The following is a 23,477-nucleotide window of genomic DNA, read 5'->3' on the forward strand; positions in this document are numbered from 1 at the left end:
CCACAGCATTTATTTGAGATCTGTCCTGGACTGTGAGGTATCCGAATCCATTAATTATCATTTTGGACATTTATTTACTTTTTCATTTGGGTTATTGTGATTTTTGGTTATTTCCTTGCTTAGATAAGGCTTTTCAATTATGAATTTTATTGTAGTACCAATTTCGATTTTGACTTTTTATTAAACTGATAAATTTTGCCAATCCCTATTTGAGCTTCCCCAAAATTACTCGATTTAATCGGAGCTCTTCTAAAATTCAGTGCAAGGTTAATCATTTTATTAAACTTCATTGGTGTATTCTAAATATTTTCATCCGTACAATAAGTTCTCACATTATCTAAAGCAGGTGAATTAATTCCTTAGCCTAACATTTATGATAGCTTCCTCAAAATATAGACACCAACTCAACGTTTTAATTCATTCTCCAATTGGAATACTCCTGCTTTCGGCTGCATCTGGTAAAATTTATCAAATAAAAAAATTTGGAAATCTAAGATTTATAAGGAAAATTTTCGGGAGCAATTTCATCCATATGCTAGGTGGTCTTTTTAATATTCGATAATTTTTTGGTAAAAAATACATTCATTTTTATTCTTTCTATATAATTATAGAAGGGCTAAAATTAACCTATTATGAAATTTATAATAATATTTTAATAAAACAAACAATTTAATTATTTCTCATTTAAAAGTAAATCACTCAGAAACTATAATCAAATGCTTACATACCTTTATCTCCTGAGTTGAGATAAAAATTTGTTTTAATTAAATTTTTTTATTATCTCGACAAATTGCTCCGTAAGCCCAAGTCCTCCATATTCATTACAACTTATTTTATGGTATATAGAATAGGTCATTACATCTAAGATAAAATAAAGATTCTTCTACAATATGAGAATAGTTTCAGTTTTTAAAACCATATATTTAAAATTCTATTAAAGAAAATGTAATTAAATACTTTTAAGAAATGAAGGTGAGTGGAGGGGGAGGGGGTTTACATTTTGCCTTTTACAAATTTTATATTCTAAAATTAAATTTTTTTATAGACCAATAGATAGTTCTAAACGACATATTTGAAAATATTTTCAACATCTAAGTTAATTTTGAATTTTGTATCATATTATGTATGCTTCGTTTTGAACCCTATTAATGGCATCTTAATGACGACTTTAATTATATTTCCATTAAAAGTTTTATTAAGAAATGTAGTCTATCTCATTACTTAAATTTATCCATTCACACATTATTTATTTATATTTAATTTTGAAATAATATAATTTAGTCATTGTGCTCGATAGAAACAGATCATTCTAGAAACCTGATAGAGATAGAAGGAAGAAGCCCCCCAGCTGATGTAGCGCTGCATACATTAGACTCATATAAAGAATTCAATATTGCTTTCAATTGTACAAAATTGTAAAACTTCCATATTACATTATTTTAAAATCATTTATCCAAATAAATTTTTTTATCTTTTGATAATTGAATTGAATAAAATAAATTATATTGTTTTATAATTCTAATAATAATTAAATAACGATATATTTTTTGAAATTTAATAAATTTGTTATAAAACGTTTCCGATTCATTAAAAGAAAAATTTTCAGTCAGCGATTGACTTCTAAAGGAAAAGTTTTTAAAATTAAAGACAGTTCAAAAGAATTTTATTTTTTTACTTTATCCTTCTATTGTTATTTTCTATTTTATCTGAATTTATTACTGCGCTTAATTTTATTTATTAAATAAGTTTAAAAAAATGAAATAAAAAATACTCTTTTTATTTCCCTTGTAAAACATGTATTAAAATTACTAATGTTGAAATTTTTATAATATATATTACATTTAATCTAAGAAGTTCCAAACTCATTCATTGTATGTGCGAAAATAACGCGACATTGCATCCTATGCTTAGATTACAAAATAAAGAATAATATAATAAACTATGCTATCGTTTAAAAATGATCATCGCTTCGCTTACCCACCTATTTTTTTTATACCAATTTTCCTAATAATATTATTCGTAAAATGTGTTATTTACCTAATAAATGACATTATCTTTCGGACATCTTTAAATCTTGAAACTTTAATTTTAAGCTAAATTTTTTCTATTTTCTTTAGACTTTACATTCATTGATGAAACTTATATTTATCAAAATAAATAGGGACTAAGCATTATAAAAATTATAATTATAAAGTATTATATTATTAACACATATAAAAATGTAACTGTTTAATAACTCACATTTAAATGTTTTTGTTTAATTATGTAAGTTTTCCGTTAGTTTCTTCTGGAAATTATGCACCATACATTAGGCAAGCTATCATATTAAGCTGGCACTGTTTGATATTATAACGTTTCATTTCTTTTTCATAAAGTCTTTTCACCAATAACTTAGTTTTAAACCCCATATCGTCACCCTGGTCGTATATATCTGTTAAAATCTTTGAATATCCTCTTGATGGAATTGAGTCTCCGACCAATTGCTAAATAAAAAATATTATTAAATTATAGTCGCATAAGTTTCAAATTATAGCTGGTTTATTAAGCAAACTTAAAACTTTTTGATTGATAAGGACAAATTTAGTTAATATATATATATATATATATACTACAAAATATAATTTGTTTTAAAATCTGTTTTAAACGAAATGAATACAAATTTCATTTGGATACCAACATAATAATAGGGGAGATTTGGGTTAGTCGGCACAATAACAGAGATTCGACGTTACCTCGCCAATAATAGAAACTTTTTAAAATATATATATAAGTGAATATTATTCACTTTTTATATTAAAATATAAATTATACATAATTTGACAAATACTTTAATCAAATATTTTGTAAACCCCGAGTGTTAAAAAAAATAAACGTTAATCTTACTTCTTTTTTTTACATAACATGATTTTCTTGATAAAAAAGGAGTTTAGCGACCCCCACATCTTTCTTAGAATGATAGCATACTACCCCTTTTCGCTTCCCCATCCTCCACCCTTTATTTTTTATGGAAATACATTTTAAATGATAATCATAAATGTTTGAGTTTTGTGAAGAAAATATTCCATTAAAAAAAATAATGGGTCAAATATAAAAGGTAATCTTCGATGTTCATCTAATAAAAATGATATACTTTAAAATCGATATTTGGGGAGCAAGTAATAATATTATTTTATTATTATTTTATTTTATGTCATGTTAATTATTGAAAGTTGTAATTGATGTACCTATCAAAATCCTATTATATGTAAATTTAGATTTAATGAATTAAGGCAGATAGGATTATTGTTATGACTACAAGAAATGCAGATAATTTACATCATTCATCCCAATTAAAATTTATGAAGGCTTAGGAGATATTTTTGTGATTATGTATAATATCCTTTCTATTATAACTCAATCAAGCTAATGGATTTAGATGGCATTAGGTTTATAATAATTATGTCAAATGTTTAAAAATACGGGAAGAAAATTTATCAGTTAATAAATTTTATATAAAAATGTAGTTTTTATTATTAATCAAGTAATGGAGTTTTAAAAAATATTCTCTTGGATAACAGAAAATAAAATATTCTTTAAGTATATTAGAATTAATTATTTTTATTGTATTATTAATGTGGATTTCCAAACAAATTAAATAAAAATTATACGTCATCTCTTTTTAAAAAAATATTTAATCCAAGGAAGAGATTCAAATTAATTCAATATAAATTAATAAAGTATTAATTCTAAAAACTTAATAATTTCTAGAACAGTTAAGAAGATGATTGATGTGTACAAAGATATAAATGGATGAAGAAAATTTTTTTTAAAAAAATTTCAAATGAAAAGTTATTTTATAAAAAATATAATAATACAATAACCCCTTTATCTTATCATGTTTAAGATTTTATACTAATTGATCCTAACAATTTTGATGTAAAACTAATTTAGATCTCAGGATAGATTATTATATCAAATTTAACTAAAGTATATTTTTAAATTTTGACATTTATGTTTTTATCTTAAATAATTGTTTCTTAAATTAAAATCATTTGACTTAAAAATTGAGATAAATCTATAAATAATTTGAAGTAAAAAAATTAAATATAATATCGTTTTAATTTTATTTTTTAATTTATTTGATCGTTTTTACGACTTGTATAATATCTAGAAGAGAAGTATTAATAAATTACATATTTTTCTAACTTTGGGTGACGGCTAGAGGACAGTTTATATTTCACTTTTAGGTCCAAAAAATGATAACTTTGCTTTAGGAATTCTCATGGATGGCACAAAGGTTTGAACACCTATTCACAAAATCTCAAGACTTAAGCAATATTTTTTTGGCTAAAATATCAAATTTATCGTTTTTAAAAATTGGCTCAAATCGAGCTGTTTATAGCAACACTATGTTTTACTAAATAATTTAATTGTAAATATCGTTGGCGTACGCAGTGGGGGTGGGGCAGGGGGACAAATCCCCCCCCCCCCCCAAGCCAAAAAATGCAGATGCCGGATATATTTTTCAAAAATATTTTTGTTTAGAGTGTTGTACAGATTTAATTAAAAACATTTCCATATTTTTTAATTCGTTTGTAAATAAAAATTTTAACTAGTAAAAATTGATAAGAATATATAAATATGTTATTTTAACAACTTTTTACAAGTCAAATAATTTTATTTTCAAATAAATTAATAAATATGGTAATGTTTTGAATTAAATTTACACACTATATTAATTTATATTTGTTAATATTTATTCCTATCTCATATTAAATATATATTTAATTACATTTATTATCACATTCATCACTAAGTTTATCAATTAATTTCAATTTCAAATTTTCCGGCGTAATATTATCTTATTATTTTCAAATTTTTAGTGGCGTAATATTTAACTACCATTTTTTAAATTTCTAGTCAAATAATAATTATTCTGAAATTGTCCAACAGGGAGAAAGAAATTGCAATCTTGTCCTACGAGATAGAGTCTCCGCCATCAAGCAGTAACAGCTTTTATGGAGTTAGAACAGCCGATTATTTGCTATTACTGACATATCACAATGGCCTGAAAGAAATTTTTCCTTAGAAGCAATAAAATTATTGGATTCAATGCTTATTCCAAATTTTTTTTCTCATTAGAATGTACAACTATTTTATGTATTACTTTTCAAAAACATGATGACTTGATTAAGAAGATGAGAATAGCGGAGAGCATTTTATAGAATTTCATATTTTATAGGTTATTGTTAAGTCAAAAGCAGAGCTATACGTGTTTAATATTTGTCTCACTCGACTTGCAGCAAGGCAAGCTCATAGTTAAAACATTAATATAGGATCAGTAGAAGGGTATATCTTAGATACAAATACATTTATAAGTCAAATAAATGAATGGTTTTTAATTCATTACAACACTTATCAATCTGCAAATATTATTTCCATAAAAGCCTTCCCAACCTTTTTCAGATGGTGAAAGAAAAAAAAATATTTGTTGGATTTTTATCATGAAGATGTTAAAGTATCTTATGATGCCTTATTAGCTGAATGACTATGTTTATAAGATTAAATATGGTTGATACAGTCCCAAAAAATGCTATGGATGCTCTGCATTATTTCAAACACATTTTAGATTATATTCCCAATGTATTAAAAGGGTTTATATATATTAGCAACTCTTCCCAATAGTAAACCAATGAGAGAACATTCTCTTTTTTAAGAAGAATAACAGAGCCCTGCAGAGGTACCATTTGCAGGGCATGACCCGATTTTTTTAAAGATTTTTACGGCTAAGCTCAATTTTCAGGCACGGCCCGGCCTTTTTTAAAATAAAATTTTCAGGCCCGACCCGGATTTTTTTAAAATAAATTATATTTATTTTTGATTTTTATAGCTAATAATAACGATTTCAAATATAGGCTGTTTTAAAATATACAGTCCGGCCCGGATATTTTTTTAAAAAAAATTTTCAGGCCCCTAGATGTTTTTTAAAAATATTCATGCTCAGCCCGGGTGTTTTTTTTTTAAAATTTCGGGCCAGGCCATACGGTCTGTCCCGGAGGCCGGGCCTGCAGGTCTCTGAAAAACATACCAAGAAGTACAACTTTTGAAAGTAGCTTGAAAGGTTTGGATCTTTTGAATATTCATATACATTTGATAACAAGCAAGGATGAGATAATTGAAAAATTAGCTCAATCCCAACGAAGATTGGATTTTACATTGTTATAACATACAAAATACAATTATTCCCTAAGATTTTTGTGTATTAATTTATATTTCTAAAATTTAAATTTTTTATACTTTATATATAAATTTTAAAGCTCAAAAAATTCAAATTTCTATTTTGGGTCATTTAAGTGATTCTTAACATATAATTTTTTTATAATTCACATTAATTTAAAATTGTGGATTAGAAATAGTTATTAGTCCTAATAAATCTATGCTTGATATTTTTAAAAAACAATAATATTTCTTAAAAAATTTTATTATCCCCCCCCCCCCCCGACCAAATTCCCGCGTACGCGCCTGATAAATATAATCATTAATTTCTTTTTTTATAAAATTTATGATTAAATTTCTTTTTAATCTAGATTTATTTGTCATTCATTTAAGAATGGTCAGAACTCATTCGAATTCTTTTTCTTCCTTTACTTATTTCTATATCCTCTTTGAGTAAGTCCTTCATATTTTTTTTTACCAATTACTTAATTTCCACATTTCACCCAACACCTGATAATATCCACATTCCTTTTGTCCAAAAAACCTTAATATGCTCTTCCATTACTAATTTTATTGTCACTTATTTATGCGTCTATTTTGATTTTATCAATGTTCATCTCAGAATTCTCATTTGTGTCACCCCTCTTACTTTTTTTGTCACCCTTCTTAATAGTCGAACATGATCCGTTTGCAATCTTTTATTTCCTTTGTCTAAATTTTAATTTAAGAAACACTATTTTATCCGGCAAACCTCCATTTGTCTCAATCCATTTTATTTAATACAACCTTCCTCCTCTCCTAATCTTAATAAAGTTATAAACTAAAAACTTAGCTGATAAACTTAATGAAATTAGTTTGAAAATAAATAAAAAATCTCATATTTGTCAATTAATTGTAACCAAAAAATAATCTATCTCACTATTGACGTCTTGTGTATGTTTTGTTATATGAAAGCCAATTTAATTTAGAAAAGATTACTCAAATATTGAATATAAGAATAAAAAAATATCTAAAAATTTAATGATATTAATGAAATTTTTTTTTCCATATTGAATAATGAAATTATAACCAAAACCATTTTTAAAGATTTGGTGAATGTTTCAAAAATTTAACATAATTCCTTAAACTTTTTTGGAATTTGTTAAAGTTTTAAAATTTTTCGTGCTGGACTATTAAAAGTTTTGAAAACATCTCATAAAGACTTGAAAATATCAGAATGACATACAGATAATTTATAAAAAATATGTTGCCATAATAATTTTTTAAAATTAAATTTGAAAATAAATATGACTATGAAGTTATGATTTCAGTTTTTGCCCAAAATTATCCAAGATAAAAAAATTGCCAGCCATAACCAATTCTAACTCCACAATAATAACTTTTTTATTCAGTCATTGAAAAAGTTATATGATTATAAAATAAATATATAAACTTCCCTATTTATTGAAGAAAAAATTTGGAAATATTAGCCCTTAGCCCTTAGTCCTATACAAAATACACTATAACCAAAAAGTATTCACTATAAACTCTAAGCAATTATAATAAACTATATAATAGTAAAATATATGAGGGCTAAAGTTAATAAAGTGGAGATAGCAGGCGACTATTTGTTGATAAATTTAAATTGAATAATATTATGTTTGATAAGAGATAGGTTTAAAAAATAAGTAGACAATTTACAATTTTTTTAAAATAATTTCTTTTATTATTTATTTTTATATTAATTATGAATATTTTTCTCTAAAAATTCATCTTAACAAATTAAATTTTTAAAGTTTGCAGAGTTTTTCATCGAACTTGGGTTTAGGATAATTTTCCGAACTCGTAATAAATCTGGACCTAAAAATATTTAATACTCCAGACCCATTTTTCCCGAACCAGGGTCAAGACCTAGTAAATTGTGCAATATTTAAATAAATGATAAGGAATAAAAAAATACTAGAAAATGATGTTTAAAAATCATCCTGCAGGCTCGGATCGTAAAATTTAAAAAATCCAGATTGGGTCTAGGAAATAAAAAACCGGACTGGTCAATTAATTTTTTTACAAAAGTGTCGCCCGGACGATTTCAAGAAAATAAACTCGAATGACATTTATTTTAACAGATATAATAATAATATCCAATTTCCAGAGTTTTTTATTTTTAAGGTTTTTGCTTGCTTTTTATCATAGTTTCTTATTCCACAAGTTTTTTCCCTATGACATTTTTTTAAAATATTTTTTCCATATTTTTTACTTCTAAGTTATTTTCCTCATTTTTTTTCCTTAAGAATTTTTCCCCATTATTCTATTTAAAATTTATTTTACTATAATATACAAATCAATGATTTAATTTTTGAATAGAAGAATCTGAATATTTAAAAAAATGATTCCCTATATTAATCATTGAAATAGATTAAGAAAATAATTAAGAAGAAAAGAATGAAATTGTTTTAAATTAAAGATACAGATGTTAAGTTAGTTTCAATATTCTAGATTATGTAGTAATTATTTTAGTTTAACCCATTTCCAGTAAAAATAGGATTTTTAATTACAACCTTCAGACCATTACATTGAGTATTTCTATAAAAAATTGGAATGTTATTATATAATTCTGATTGATAATAAATCTATAATTAAATTTAAAGTATAATATTTTTTGAATATTTCAACTCATGAGTTAAACAAAAATTGTGTGTCATTAGTAAGTTTTAATAATTATCGAATTTAAAAAAATATTTTATCAGGTTATTATAGCAATTTGACATAAAATATAAATAAATATTTCTACTACGATAGAAGGATAAGTAGCAGGATCGCCAATAAAACTTAAAGGGAGTAAGGAGTTATCAAAACATGATAGTCATTTTAAAAAAAATGGAAGTAAATAATTTAATTTGGATTTCTTTTTTTGTTAATTTATATTCCATCTTTGCTAAATTTTGATTTTGGTAGTATGAGAGGGGTAGAAGATCATCACTGACTTAGGGGTGTGGAAGTCCCTGATGTAAGTTGACAACATTTAGATGTAAGTTGTGTGTGTATATATATTACTCAATCGTCTTATTTTAGTCAATTTGCATATTGCCAATATATATTAAAGATGACTCAAATGTATTAGATTATATTGTATTAAATTTATAGGAGAGATTTTCTTCACATACTGAAATTCATATTCTATAATAAAATTTTTCAAGTTAAAGCTCCTCGAATTATTGTTCTATTTCTCAACCGTAAATAATGTATTTATAATGTATTTTTGAAATTCTAATCCATCTATTCCAGCTAGGCTCGTAACCAAAGGATAAAAGGGCCCACCCCCACCTATCGCATTTTTTTTGTTTTCATAAATATCATTTTAAGCTTAAAAAGAATTTCCCCAAAATATATAAAATATATCACTATATAGAAGAATGTGAAAGAAAAATTAGTAAAAGTTGCTACCTTTAAATAACAATTATATTCAAAATTTTTAGAAAAAATAGCATTCTTATAAAAATAAGTGAATACCCAAAATTATTTTAATAAAAATCTAATATAGGGCTTGCAATAGCTGGACTAAAGGCCTAGAATAAATTTTCCCCCCTCAAAATTCTGGATAGGTCTGTGCTTCCAGCATACAATCATAAGCGTAATGAATGATTACACTAATTAATATATGTATACCTAAATATTTTTCTTCTAAAATTTTATTATAATTGCAGCGTTAATATTGTACAATTTAAATTTTTTTATAAGTTAATCGAGTTCACAAATATTTTATAGTAATAAATGATAACGCTTTATTTAGAGATTGCTAACCTGATATATTATAAGAGAATTAATTTCCCTATAATTCATTTATGTTATGATAATGGATTAACCAATTAGCTCCTAATTGCAGTATTATCCTATTATAAAATCATCTTACGGCTTTATTTATTTATCTAACTATCGGGAACAGTTTAATATTTTTGCTCTCTCTTTTAATTTAAGCGTAGATATTAAAAATATCATTTAGGACAACTTTTTATCATCTAATCAAAACTATGAATAAATAATTTATTTCCTTAATAACATTTATCTTATATTAGGGTCCATTTGATTTGGCTGATTTTATTTTGGTTCAGTTCAGACTTCACTTTTTTAAACTCCATTTCAATCAATTTAATTTTAACACACCCGTAGTAGACCCTAAGGAATTAATAAAGGGTTTTAAATTTTTTTAAAGAAAACCAAACTTAAATAGATTGGGGATTGGTAATTACAAGTCGATAATTATTTTAAAAAAATAGGAACTTTTATTTTCTAGCCATTTTTAAAATATCAAAATGGATTGAATGTAATTTTAGAATCAAAACAAAATTTTTAATTAATATATCCAAGATAAGTAATAAAGTGGATAAATGAATAAACGAGTAAGATTAAGTTATTTAAATCGTAATTTAAGAAATTTTTTTAAATATTAACTAATAGACTAATTTTAATTAATATTATATTATATATAAATAAATCGAAAGCGTCTAGATTAATTGAAAAATGGCTTTACACAGTGATTAGATCTCTTTAATATCATGCATTCTTTTATTTTTTTTAAAAAAGTCAACATTTGTTCGACAAATACTATACTACTAAAAATATACTATATAGGGGACAGGGTTAGTTTTGTTTGCTTGCAATAAATTTTATCTTCAATTTATCATAGAATAGCTTCATCATTAAAATAGAAATAGCAAAAATCCGGGGCTTCTACCTTTTATACTGTGGGCATTTTTTACGATTAAGTAAAAGTCGTGCTTTTTACTATTTACCAACGACCCTGGGCAAGATGGCTCTGCCATTCGGGGTAAGATGGCAAATATCAAATTTAATTCAAAAAATAAAAAGGTTATTATAATTAACACATAATGTAATCCAAACAAATTATAAATATTTTTTAAAAAATATAGTCTTCAACAATAAAAAACAACAATAAATAGATAATTCTTGGCACAAATAGGATATACCCATTCAGAAATATTAGTGATTGTATCTATTCCTCGCACTTTTTACTGAAAACAATATTACATATAGTGGCCTAGTTAAAATTTATCCAAAAGGGAGGGTAGTTAAAATTTTATTTTGGAAGTTATGCCCCCAAACCTCTATTTCCACGCCGTTCGGCCGGATCACATCACTGGAAAATTTTGATAAGGTATTTTTGACTTTCACGTGATTATTTTCATTTTATTTATAAAATATGTAATATCTTTTTAGTAGTAGCCAGTATAAAGGGAAAAATTTAGCAAATAAAATTTTTGCCAACCATAACATAAAAAAGCTATTGAAAGCATTTATTTTAAAAATTTATAATGCTTATTGCTTAATTTTATTTTAATCAGTTTGATAGACATAAGGAAAAAACCTTTTAGAAAAAATTACTTGCCATTATGTCAGATTCCTCAATGAGTTTTTTCGAAACACAAAAAATAAACCTAATAAAAATAATGAAAACTATGATATTAGCTTAAATATGAAATGAGTCAAGCTTATGGAAACACCATTTCTAAAATTATACAAACAATTAAAGAGTGTTTAATTAGTACATTTTACTGCTTTAATCTGTTTGGTAGATTATTTAAAGGAGAAAAAAATTATTGCTAAAAAATTGTCAAAATTGACATCATGTCAAAAATAAAGAGCTAAGTATCTGGTTTAGGCTAATATTCAGTAATTATTACATATTTTTTAATAAATTTCGCCAACCACAGTAACCGAACTATAAGCAAATAAAAACGATGATATCACACCTTAATCATGAAACTCTGATATATCAATAAGTAGGGCGTGTTTAGTACATTTTTGTTTCAACCCATTTGGTAGCTATTTTAAATGGAACCCATTATTGGCAAAATAGGAAAAAATTGCCAAGATTGGTACAGCTTTTTTGACCATTCCATTTTTGCTACTTTGAACATCGGTTCAGGTCATAAATTTTTGACGTCAATTCCTTCTAAGAACCCAGACATTGAGATCATTGATCAAGAAATCAGTTTTGTGTACCTTAAACATCAACTTGATAATCCCATACAAATGTGCTAGATGTCACAAACAGGGGAATTCAGGCAGATATTATTTTCAATGCACCAAAATAACGGGCGAACTACCCGGAAATCTCTAAGCAATTTTCTTATCAAACGTAAAATTCAACTAGAATTCCTTCCACGATGAATCCCATCGGGTTATTTGCTAAAAAGAGAAATCAGAATGGAACCAGTCGGTTACCTTAGAAGGATGGCAAGTTCCCAGCTTAGGATTTTTTCTACATCGACCCTTTGGCTTTATCAAACCTAAACAAAGATTTAGTAGCTAAAGAAAAATTGAAATGTGATGAATACATGGACATATCTGATCAATACCATTTTGTACCAGTCATCATGACCACTTTTACCACTTTTGGTGTTCAACATCTATTCAAAAAATTGGGCAGACAAATTTCAGTCAAAAAAGAGGATCCAAAGGAGGATTTTAATTTCATCAAAGACTTGCAATCCAGGTCATTAAATAAAATTTCCATTGCCTTATTAACTCATTCCCCTCTTGATTTTGTTTAATTTGTAATATAATGTCACTTAATTTGTTATCAGAAATCTCAAGGCCCGACTCGGCCTTTTTCGGCCCGTTAAGAATTTTTGCATAAGTAGCCCTGCCTGCTAAATTTTTTGTTCCATCCAGTTCGCTATTTTTAAAAAACTTACCCGAAGCTCGGCTTGATTTTTTATGTACGACTTGCCCGGCCCGCCCCAGCCTAATATAATTTTCCGTTTTAATTTATTTTAAAAGTTTCCCAGCTCGCAGGCCGAGCTTTGCAGATTATTTTGTATAAGTTTATGTATACATAAATAACTCATGATTTCGATGAATTGATAGAAATAAAAACAAAATAATATGATTAAAAAAATAAAAATAATAAATTTAAAATATGAAATATGAAAAATTACTTTTATCATTATAAAAATCGTATTTCAAAACATGAGACTCCATGTCTCTAGCTGAAACTTTGATGCCTTAATAATTTATTAGCGGTAATATAAAATCACCTATGACATTAGAAAATGTGTACCAAAACTAGATGGTTGGATACGGTGAATTGGAAAATGATTGCTATAGATATTTCCTAACCTAAAGTGCTTAAGTTAAGTAATTGTTTAGTAAAATAATATTAAAACCAAGTGCGTTTTTTAGACATATAAATCATAGCGTTATTGGAAAGCGTCTTGTTTTTCTGTTTTTTTTAATATAATTTATAACAAAAATTATGTAAAATTTTGATTAAAAAATGAAATATTTCTATAGTAGTATATCGTTTATTTATAGATTTTTATGTTTTTAATGCACTTTTTTTTAAAGAAGAACTGATATATTTTCTAGAAATAAAAAATTAAGGAAAGAATTTTATCAACTTAAAAGAAGTAAAAATTTTCCTTTTAGATTATTAATACTAGTCCAATGGGGGAGCAGTTTCCAAACAACTCTCTTGTATACGCCACTGATAAATCTAGAGGATGTTAACCCCCTTTCCAAATCTTAAATATTTTTTGCAAATGAGAAAACCAATAAAACCAACAAATCCGTCAAAACTATAGAAAAACCAAACCTACTACCCTTCCTCCAATAATCCCTTCCACTCTTATTATATTATAAAGAATCTTGTGCCATATACTTCCACTCCCTTGTGTTAAAATGGGATCACTATCATGATTAGATAGTGAGTCGACTATAGACTTATCAGCTGTTCCCAGCCAAACTTAGATAAGCGTTTTGGGTTACACTAGGAATAACTTCATCCAAATGATTTCATCTATAGAATGATCATCACAAATGCAATCTGTAAAAATATTAGGGTTTATTACAGGTAATCCTACTTTAAATATTTTGAGGAGTTGTTTCCTGGAATTTTTGCCTCAAAAATTTACCCTTTTACCCCTTCCTGAATAACCTTAGTGGTGAGTAAGTTTACTAGCAATTATTCCAGATAAGCTAAAAACACTGGTTCAAGTTTATTCGGTAGCTAAGACATTTGGAATATATCCAATAAATTTTATAATTCAAAAAGCTTTTGCCTTAAAAAAAATTTCTAAATAAAAAGGTTGGTTAAAAAATGTTATATAATTGTTTTTGATAAATTCCTGAATGTGGACCCACTATTAAATGAATATATGGTTAGATAGTAGTGGATACCGGGTTTCGTTCTGACCTGAATAAATTCAATAACATTTCATTTATCTGAATAAATAAAACATCTTCGCAGTAGTGTTGTTAAACGACTCATTTTAAGCCGATTTTTAAAAACGGCTAACTCAATATTTTAGCTAAAAAAATATTGCCTAAGCCATGAGATTTCGCTATATGTCGAAACCTTTGTTCCTTCTACAAGCAAAATCTTCAGGCTTGCATAATAATATTCTGGATGAAATATTGATTTAGTCGTTTTTAAAAATCGGCTAACTACTTCGCAGTCCTCAATGTTTAGGTATTTAAAATAGTTAATATATATTTTATGGAAACTATACACTTTTAGAAGAAAATTTCTGAAAAGAAGTTATTTTTGGCCCAACTCTGCCGTATTCTGGGTATATTGGTCCAACAATAGGTAATAGTAGAATTATGGGTCTAAATTTAAAATTAATTTTTTTTGATATTATGTTAATATTAGTGACTTTAAAGTATATTAATTCATTGATAATATCATATATATACTCAATAATTAAGTAAATTAAATTAAATTGAATTGAATTGAGAGATATTAAGAAATCTTAAGAATTATATTAAAAAAGATTAAAATAAAATATTAATATGTATTATATTAAAAATTAATATTTTAGAATGATAAATATTTATTGAAAATTATTTGCTAGGTTTAAATCAAAATAAAAAATAAATATGCAATAATTAATAAGACCAACTATCCTATGACCAACCATAACCTAGCCCACTAACTTTCAAATATCATTCAGAATCGTGTTAACCAATATTTTATGTTTCTAAAAAATTGTCAGATTAAAGAATAGGGTTTACTTTCCTAATATTTATTTATTAAAATTATAAAATTATTTATAAATCTATACGATAAAGTTTGCAATTATTTTTTATTTTGGTATGGTAAAATACATTTTCCTCTGTAAAAATTAATATACAAAATATTTTTCTGATCTTTATTAACCAGACATGTTTAAGTAATTATCTATATTATGCTTAAGTTTCCAGTCTTATTAAATAATAGTTTAATTGATAACTAAACCACGGTCTCCCCAAAATACATTTTTTGACCAAATTTGAAACAATTAGCCTTATAGATGAAGTTATAGACTTTTGACTTTTTACCTATCCTCCCGTAAAGCAATGGTCTCCCCTATATATACATTTAAACCTTTTATTAATTATAATAACTAATTTTGAAAAGTTTAACTGTTTCTCCATTTTTCATTAACGGTATTCCATTGATAATATCTCTTTTTTTGATAGAAAATGTGAGTGCTTGATACAAGATCGAGTTATATATTACAAACGCCAGAAACAACGAACAAATCATTTTTGGCTTCAAAATTATTCCCATGACCATTTTTCCGCTGTTTTATTATATTTTAAATAATTATATATTGTTTGAAAATGAATTTATAACCTAAAAAGTGACCAGGGCAATTTACCTAGGGCCACTCAGTGATCTACAAGAACAGTTTTGTAATTTATGGATGGAGGTGGTAACTAATATAAGAAGGGCGCCTTTTGGAGATTTTACTGAATTTAATGATTTTGTCAAAATTGAATCCTATATTAAAAACTATAGATGAGGCGTAACAATACTCTTGAAGCCTTTCCGCATAAATTATTAATATAAGATCACACACATGATTATAAATGTTTTGACACCATGCTGGGACTGAAGGGCTTTTTCATTATGCCTTTGGATCTTCCAAATAAGGTAGAATAAGAGATAAAATTAAATCAATTAAGTAAAATAATTATAAAAATTTATTAATCCTAAATCAGTAAAATCTAAATTTTATTTTTTTTTACCTTTTCGAGTTTAGATTTCTCTGTAATGAAAGAATTTAGCTAGAATTTTTTTTTTTCAAAATTAAAAAATTGATTATTTGTAATATAAAAAATTATTTCTTTAATTAGTAGATATATAATTATATATAGTTATTAAATAAAATAATATTATATTTATTAATAAAAAATAATAATTTGATAAAAAAATTAATAAAAATGGAGATAGTAACGGAGCCGGTGTCTAACTAATTTTTGATAATACGGTCATATTTGTACTATACTGAACTCATGTATATACTAAAATTACTTAAAAATTAAAAGAATTTAAAAATGTTAATTTATAGAAGAAAAAAAAATTCTGTGCTGCACAATCGAGGAAATAATTTCGATTTTGGTTTAGAATGCCTTATCTGCCAAATGGATAAGAAATTCCTGTATTAAAAAAAATAACTCAATAAAAAATAACATTTTGTCAATGAAAATATACGAGTTAGGGCACTATTTTTGAAAAAATCACCATAGTTTATTAGAAATGATCATCTATGATGAAAAGTTTAATCATTCGATGGCGTCTCTAGGAAGAAGTAAAAGTAACGAAAGTCAACCGGTCGGAATACCAGTTTAAATCTGTTTGACCTTCGAATCAATGGGTCAGAACTGGACTGTTGGATAAGTTAAAATATATCCTTTAGCAAAAAAATGTTGGCGCCTCTTAAATAGTAAAAATTGGATATGATCAACAACAGTATCATTGGATTGTGGTCGTTTAGACATAGATCTATTTTATAGATCCTTTTTCTAAATCAGTTTTTTGATAATTAAATCATATAATCATAAATAATAATATCATTATTAATTAAAATATAAATAAACATTGAAAAAAAAACATTATCATGACTCAATCTATGCAATTTAATTAGTTTAAATCGTTAAATTTATGATTGTAATATCAGAAGCCAAAACCAATTAATAGTTAAGGTTTTAATAAGTATAAGTTTAAACTTTTTTGAAATATTGATAAATGATTTAATATTTTATTACTTCGTGAAAAATGATCGTTGATTATAAATAATATGTCTAATACATTTTACGAATTTTCGATTTTTCGTAACAAAGCCCCGAAAACATTATTTGAAGGCTAAAAATTAATTAAAATTTATTATTCGAATCCAGAATGATTTAAAAATAATTTAGCACTCATTATTTCCTGAAAAATTGCTTCACAAAAGATTTTTGCTAAATAATTGTAAAATTAAAATGTTTACTACTATATAGTTTGCTATTTATCATCTGAAAAATTTTGAACTTTTTTACTTATTCGGACAAATTAAAGGGGGTGTGGAATATGTATATGATGGCAGAGAATATCCCCTTTATCCAAAATGAGCTAGGAGTCACTAATTTAATTTTTTTATAATTAACAATAATAAATAATGTTGATATCGAATGATAATTGGGCAAAAAATAATTACAAGCGATCAATGTTTTATAAAAATCGATAGTTTATATAAAAACTAGAATATAGATTAAAGGAAATATTAAAATTTTGATTAATGAGGGTTTGGTGTCCTTTTTACTTTTTAATTATCAATCATAGTTTTGAATCCAAATGATAACTCAATAACCAAGCAAGGGGTTTGAGAGGAAGAAATATAACCGTACACATATTTTTTAAAATTTTTATATATTTATTCAATAAATTTGGGTAACATATTTGCTACAAAAGTCCTGGAAACTAATAGTTCTTTAAGATATCAATTTTTTAAACATGAAATGAAGATTTCCTCTTACACCTTCCTCCCACTCCCAGCCCCCTCTTTCCAAAAATGTATATTATTTAAAAAAAGTAGAGCTATCCCGATCCACAAATTTTTCACTATCAATATTGCTACAAAACTGATCTGATATTTAAATTGATTTTATCTACCACCTATCTTTGAATAAATGTCATAAAAAAATTATTATTTTCTAAACTTTAACTAATTATTAAGTATATTTCTTTTATTTTCAAAAAGTTAATTATTTCATTTAAAATTTGGGCAATTTTTATGGGTGAATGTAGTGTTATTAAACGGCTCAATTTAGCCCTTTTTAGCTATCAAGTTTTAACTAAAATATTATTACCTAAGCCTTGAAATTTCAACAATACCAAATCTTTCTTCCAACTGTGGACAAAATCTGCAAACTTGTATTTACTTTGGGACAAAATTGAGTTAACCATTTTAAAAATTGACTAAATTGACACGTTTAACAAAACTAGTTAATATGACTTGTTAGATATTTCAAATCCCTTTCTTTTCAGATATAACAAAAAAACGAAATTTTATCTACTCTATCTTTTAAAATAATTCTCTTTTTTAGACTAAATAAATTGAATTTTAATTTCTTTAAGAATATATTGTTATTATGAAATTATATATAAAATAGAAGATATCCATTATACCATTATATATATAATAAAATCATAATATAACAATAAATTTATCGGATCGGATCAATTTTTTTAAAATATAGGCCTGATCCGATATTTTTTAATTAAATATCGGTCCCCGATCTGATATTTAATATCTAAAAAAAGCGAAAAACCAAAATTATTTTTATAAAAATATAACATAGCCAAAGACTTACTAGAACTTAAAGACCTCCAACAAAATTTATGAAGGAAAACCACCTAATAATGCTATCCCACCCTCCATAATCCTGGATATGTCTAGGTCTTGAGATATCTCCATTACTCAAGAAGGCGTTTAATTTTGGGTTACTTTTTTAATAGTAACATAGTTTACGCCGCCTTGTGTACTAATATTGATTTACACTCTTATTATTTTAATAATTTTGAATATAATTACAGTAAAAAAATATAGATTATTTATTATTAAATTAAATATAATATAATTGATAATTTATAATACTCTATATTAAATATATTCAGTAAATTTATATTAATGACCCATGTATTATAAGAAAAGAAATCAAACCTAATTAATAAAGTGTACAAATAATCTATATGCAGGCACGTCAGAACTAGGTTTGTCAGGTCTACCACATTGACTAGTAGACTACCATATATTTTTTCAAAGTCAAAATTTCCACTCAACTCATCTACAACAATTCTGCCATATTTTATAAAATTTCTAATATAAATATACCCCAAAATCTCCCATATTTTAATTTTTTTAAAAATAATATTTTTGAAATTATTTTATATATGTAGTATGGGGTTTCGGACTGCATGGGGATTCTGAATCTCTCAATTTTAAATCATTTACTAAGGGCGATTTTTGGATTTTAAAAATCTGATTTTACAGGAATTGTATCAGCATGAGAGTATTTACCCTATAAATTTCAGCCAATTTCAACGATAGACATTTTAGTATTTTTTAATTTATATGTAAAATCCATGTAAAAATTAATATAAATTAGAGGTAGTTCTAAATTTCATGGCAAAATTGTTTGAAATTTACAGTTTGGGTACTCTAGCCATGCTAGAATACATTTTCGGTTAAGTCAAACTTTAAAATTTTTTAAATCGCTCTCGATAAAGGATTTAAAATCAAAAGATTGAATCCCCACGGGCGAATCCCAATACGACATATATATATAATAAATTCTGGTATTATTATTCATCCTAACTACCTTCTTTCATTTTTGGGTTGATTATATTTATTGCAGAACTTAGAAAGATTTGATTTAGTTTCACAAAGTAAGCTCCTTTTTTTGAATTCTACTATTTTATATCGATTTGTGGGAGTGTTGAAAACGAGATTTTCAAGCTAAAATTCTGGCAAATTATTTGTTATTGGCAAAAATCTTTATCATTTTGTTATATGATAAACCTTATAAATATTTGGACTGTTGGTAATAATCACAAAAAACCTAAGGGACAGTAAAGTCCATTACCATTTTGACCTGACTTTGTAAGTTTTTTTCTATACTTCAATGTCCCGTCCCGTTTCAGAAAATATTCGCGCAATACTTATAATTGAAAGACAATTTATGAAAGAATGTAGAAAAGCAAATGACATTATGGAGTTTCCATTTTTCAACGCATTTTATCACAAAAAATTTTATTTAATATGAGGAAGATCTTGAAGAATTAATTTTAAATATTCAAGCAGAGGCGTGTTTCTGCTGCATATGGATATTTCTACCGACCAACAATAAACTGGCTAGGTCACTGGCTGAGTAAATAGTATATATAATGAATGGACCATATAATATATTATTTATTAAAGGATAACTTTAATCAGTATAACAATTAGGAAAACTTGGAATTGCGTTAATTTTCTTTCACTTATATTATATAATATAAGGTAATAATAGAAAAAAATGTTGTATTGTTTTATATATTATTATTATATTACATTCATATGTAGTACAGTAAATGATTTATAATATTAATCATAGCTATGCTATAATGGGATTATGTTTGTTTTTTAAATAGCATAAAATGGCATGCAGATTATTTACATTTTTTTTGTGCAAATGATAAATTAAAGGCTTATTTAAATAATATATTAGATATTTTAAATTTTTTATTTTGTCAATTTCATTTTTTTTAAGGTTGGCTCTTTTCCCTGGCATCTTCAAAAATTTTATTTAATATAAAAAAAATCTATATATTTAAAAATGAACTCGTTATTTTTTGATAGCAGGGAGTCCGGAAGGTCATAAGTTCGAACCCAATTTTAGGAATTTTTTCTCTAATTTGATATAAACGCAATATTTATCCGGCAAAATTAAAAATCAGAAACTTTTGTTTGATTCCGGTGGGGGGGGGGGGGGCTTAGCATCTAATATAATATTTGTGTTAGAAAAAGCTAAATTCTCGACGTTCCTGATCTTAACAGTTTCCTTCCACCATGATAAATATATGGGATGAACAAAATTAGCTACCTATCAAATGTATTTTCTAAAAATTTCTTTAAAAGTGACTATGTGCTTATAGGTTGATCTTTATTTATTTTAAATTAATCACTTATTTCAATAAAACTAATATGGAGGGAAAAATATCTATATAAAATGAATCCCTAGAAAACCACAAGAAGAAACTCCCAAAAACCCTCATCGAAATCCTTACCTCGTAAAAGATCTTGGAGAACTCTCCTGAGGAAAGGATATCAGGATCAATCCAGCAAATACCACCGAAATTTTTTTGATAAATATATATCTAGCATTAGACACTAACTCGAAACCACTTTATTTTAGAAACACCTAGCTTAGGTGAAATCAAGAAAAAATTATTTATTTAATTAAAGAAAGAAAATTAGGATTGCAAATAATTATTCCACAACAAAGTTACTAAGGCATATGACTAGTTAATGCCTAAGACTTAATATTTTAATTTGGTGGGCAATTATTCGTTTCCAACACATACTCAAATATGTTACTCAAAATATGTTATATATTGAATATAAGATAAAAATTTAATAGGGTTGCAATATTTTAGAATTGATGTTGGAATTGTATTTATCCTACTATATTAACAAATGTTGATATAATTATAAAAACACTAATAAATAGTCAACACAATAATATAGTTCTCTATTTTCACATTTATACACCTAACAAAAATATGGAAAAAGATTAGAGTTAAAAATATTTTAAAAAAGTGAGTGGAAATAATTTTTTAGTAAATGGCCATTTGCGACAAAGATAGTTCTTTTTATCTAAATCATAAAAATATTAATGATAATTAATTCAGTTAGTTATTTTCTAAATTCTCTTACAATTTAAAAACTCTACAAAACTAAGATAATTGGAAAAGAATATATAATTTTTATATTTATAAACGTATGCCTCATTATCAAAATATAGTTTTATATTAAACTAATACTACGTTTCTAAAAACATAATAAATACCATTTGCAACTAAACAAATAGCGTAAGATCAAAATATTAAATATAAGTTATGTATATACAATATTTATATACTACCTACTTTTTAGTAATTAATTTGATATTATGTCCTCAAAAAACTATATAAAGTTTATTATTAATTCTACAAGAGTTTGTATTAATTGTAAAAAAAACTTTATAAAATACATTTTATCATCCCAAATTCACGATAATATAATTATTCGATAATAAAAATAGTATATATATTTTTTATTTTTATAGAAAGGCTCTTATTAGTTTTATTTTTATATTATTAGCAAGAAATAGTCCATAAATTAAATATTAAAACGAAAATATATTAGAGATAAAAAGTTATCCCGAAATTACAATTTAAATGAAAATTAATTTTGATTCTTTATCATCATATTTTTAGTATGAATGAATTATTTCATTTTAATAGTGTTTTGTTTGTTATATAAAATAGCTTTTGTTGAGATATAAATTATATTAGCTCAGAAATGATAAAACTATTTATTTCAGATATTTCGTTATTGCCAAATTTTTACATTTTAAGATATTAATTAGGAGTTAAAGCTCCGAATTTAAAACGATTAGAAGATAAAATTAAACAGGATTTAAGCTTAAATAGAGCTCTATAAAAAATTAATTTATTGTAGTTATTTTATCACATCTTACAGAGTTGCATAAGCGTAATAAAATTTTGCTAAAGCGGGCAGGTGAAATTCCCCTTATAAATTTTATTGGTGGGCTAAACCTATTGTTCGCCTTTGGGCGGATTACATTTTTTTTAAAGAATTTTGATTTTTTCCCTTTTATTGGTTTTTTGAAAATTTTGATAAACTTTAATTTCTTTTTCTTTAAAATTAGTGATTAAACATGTCATACCTTTTTTAAGGGGGGGGCGGTATTTCTACAGTCTAAAAATGACGAAAAAAGGGAAGTTATTGGAATGGAGGTGTCTCCAAATATCCTCTCCTTGATTACGCTTATTTGTTAAAATATCATGATGCAGTATTGAAGATATTATATTTGATTCTTATTTTTGTATTTTGGTGTTATTTTGAAATTTCGATATATCTTAGTTTTCTCGCGATAAATTTTTTATATATCGATATAAAAAAATAGATTCTTTTCCAATTTCCTTAACTAAAAATGGTTTAATCCCATTTTAATGCAAATTTAGAAGTATATTGAAAAATATATACTATTTATTTATATAAATTAAACATTATAAAAACATATTTACTTTTATATAAATAATAAATATTTTGATAAATTAAATTAATTAATCCTTTTTTACAATCATCATCGTTTTTTATTTTCAATTAATTTTTCCATTTGATTTAATAAGGGATTTTAAAAATTTCCAATTTCAATAAACTATTCTATTCAAAGTTTTTACATAAGGATGATTTATATACAATGAGGTA

At 25.3% G+C, this 23,477-nt stretch overlaps 1 long non-coding RNA gene across 2 annotated transcripts; it reads right to left on the minus strand.

Moving 5' to 3' along the window:
• Positions 1–2,166: 2,166 nt before the first annotated feature.
• On the minus strand, positions 2,167–16,302 carry LOC135924931 (uncharacterized). Of its 2 annotated transcripts, none has more exons than XR_010571450.1 (3): positions 16,210–16,302; positions 15,602–15,761; positions 2,167–2,483 (listed from the first exon to the last, which is right to left on the minus strand). It is a non-coding gene; the product is annotated as an uncharacterized LOC135924931 (long non-coding RNA). The 2 variants fall into 2 exon arrangements; XR_010571451.1 differs by lacking the exon at positions 16,210–16,302 and adding an exon at positions 15,815–15,939.
• Between the last annotated feature and the right edge of the window lie 7,175 nt (positions 16,303–23,477).

This window comes from Gordionus sp. m RMFG-2023, chromosome 2, assembly GCF_954871325.1.
Source record: "Gordionus sp. m RMFG-2023 chromosome 2, tfGorSpeb1-WG-v2, whole genome shotgun sequence".
Taxonomy (NCBI): domain Eukaryota; kingdom Metazoa; phylum Nematomorpha; class Gordioida; order Chordodea; family Parachordodidae; genus Gordionus; species Gordionus sp. m RMFG-2023.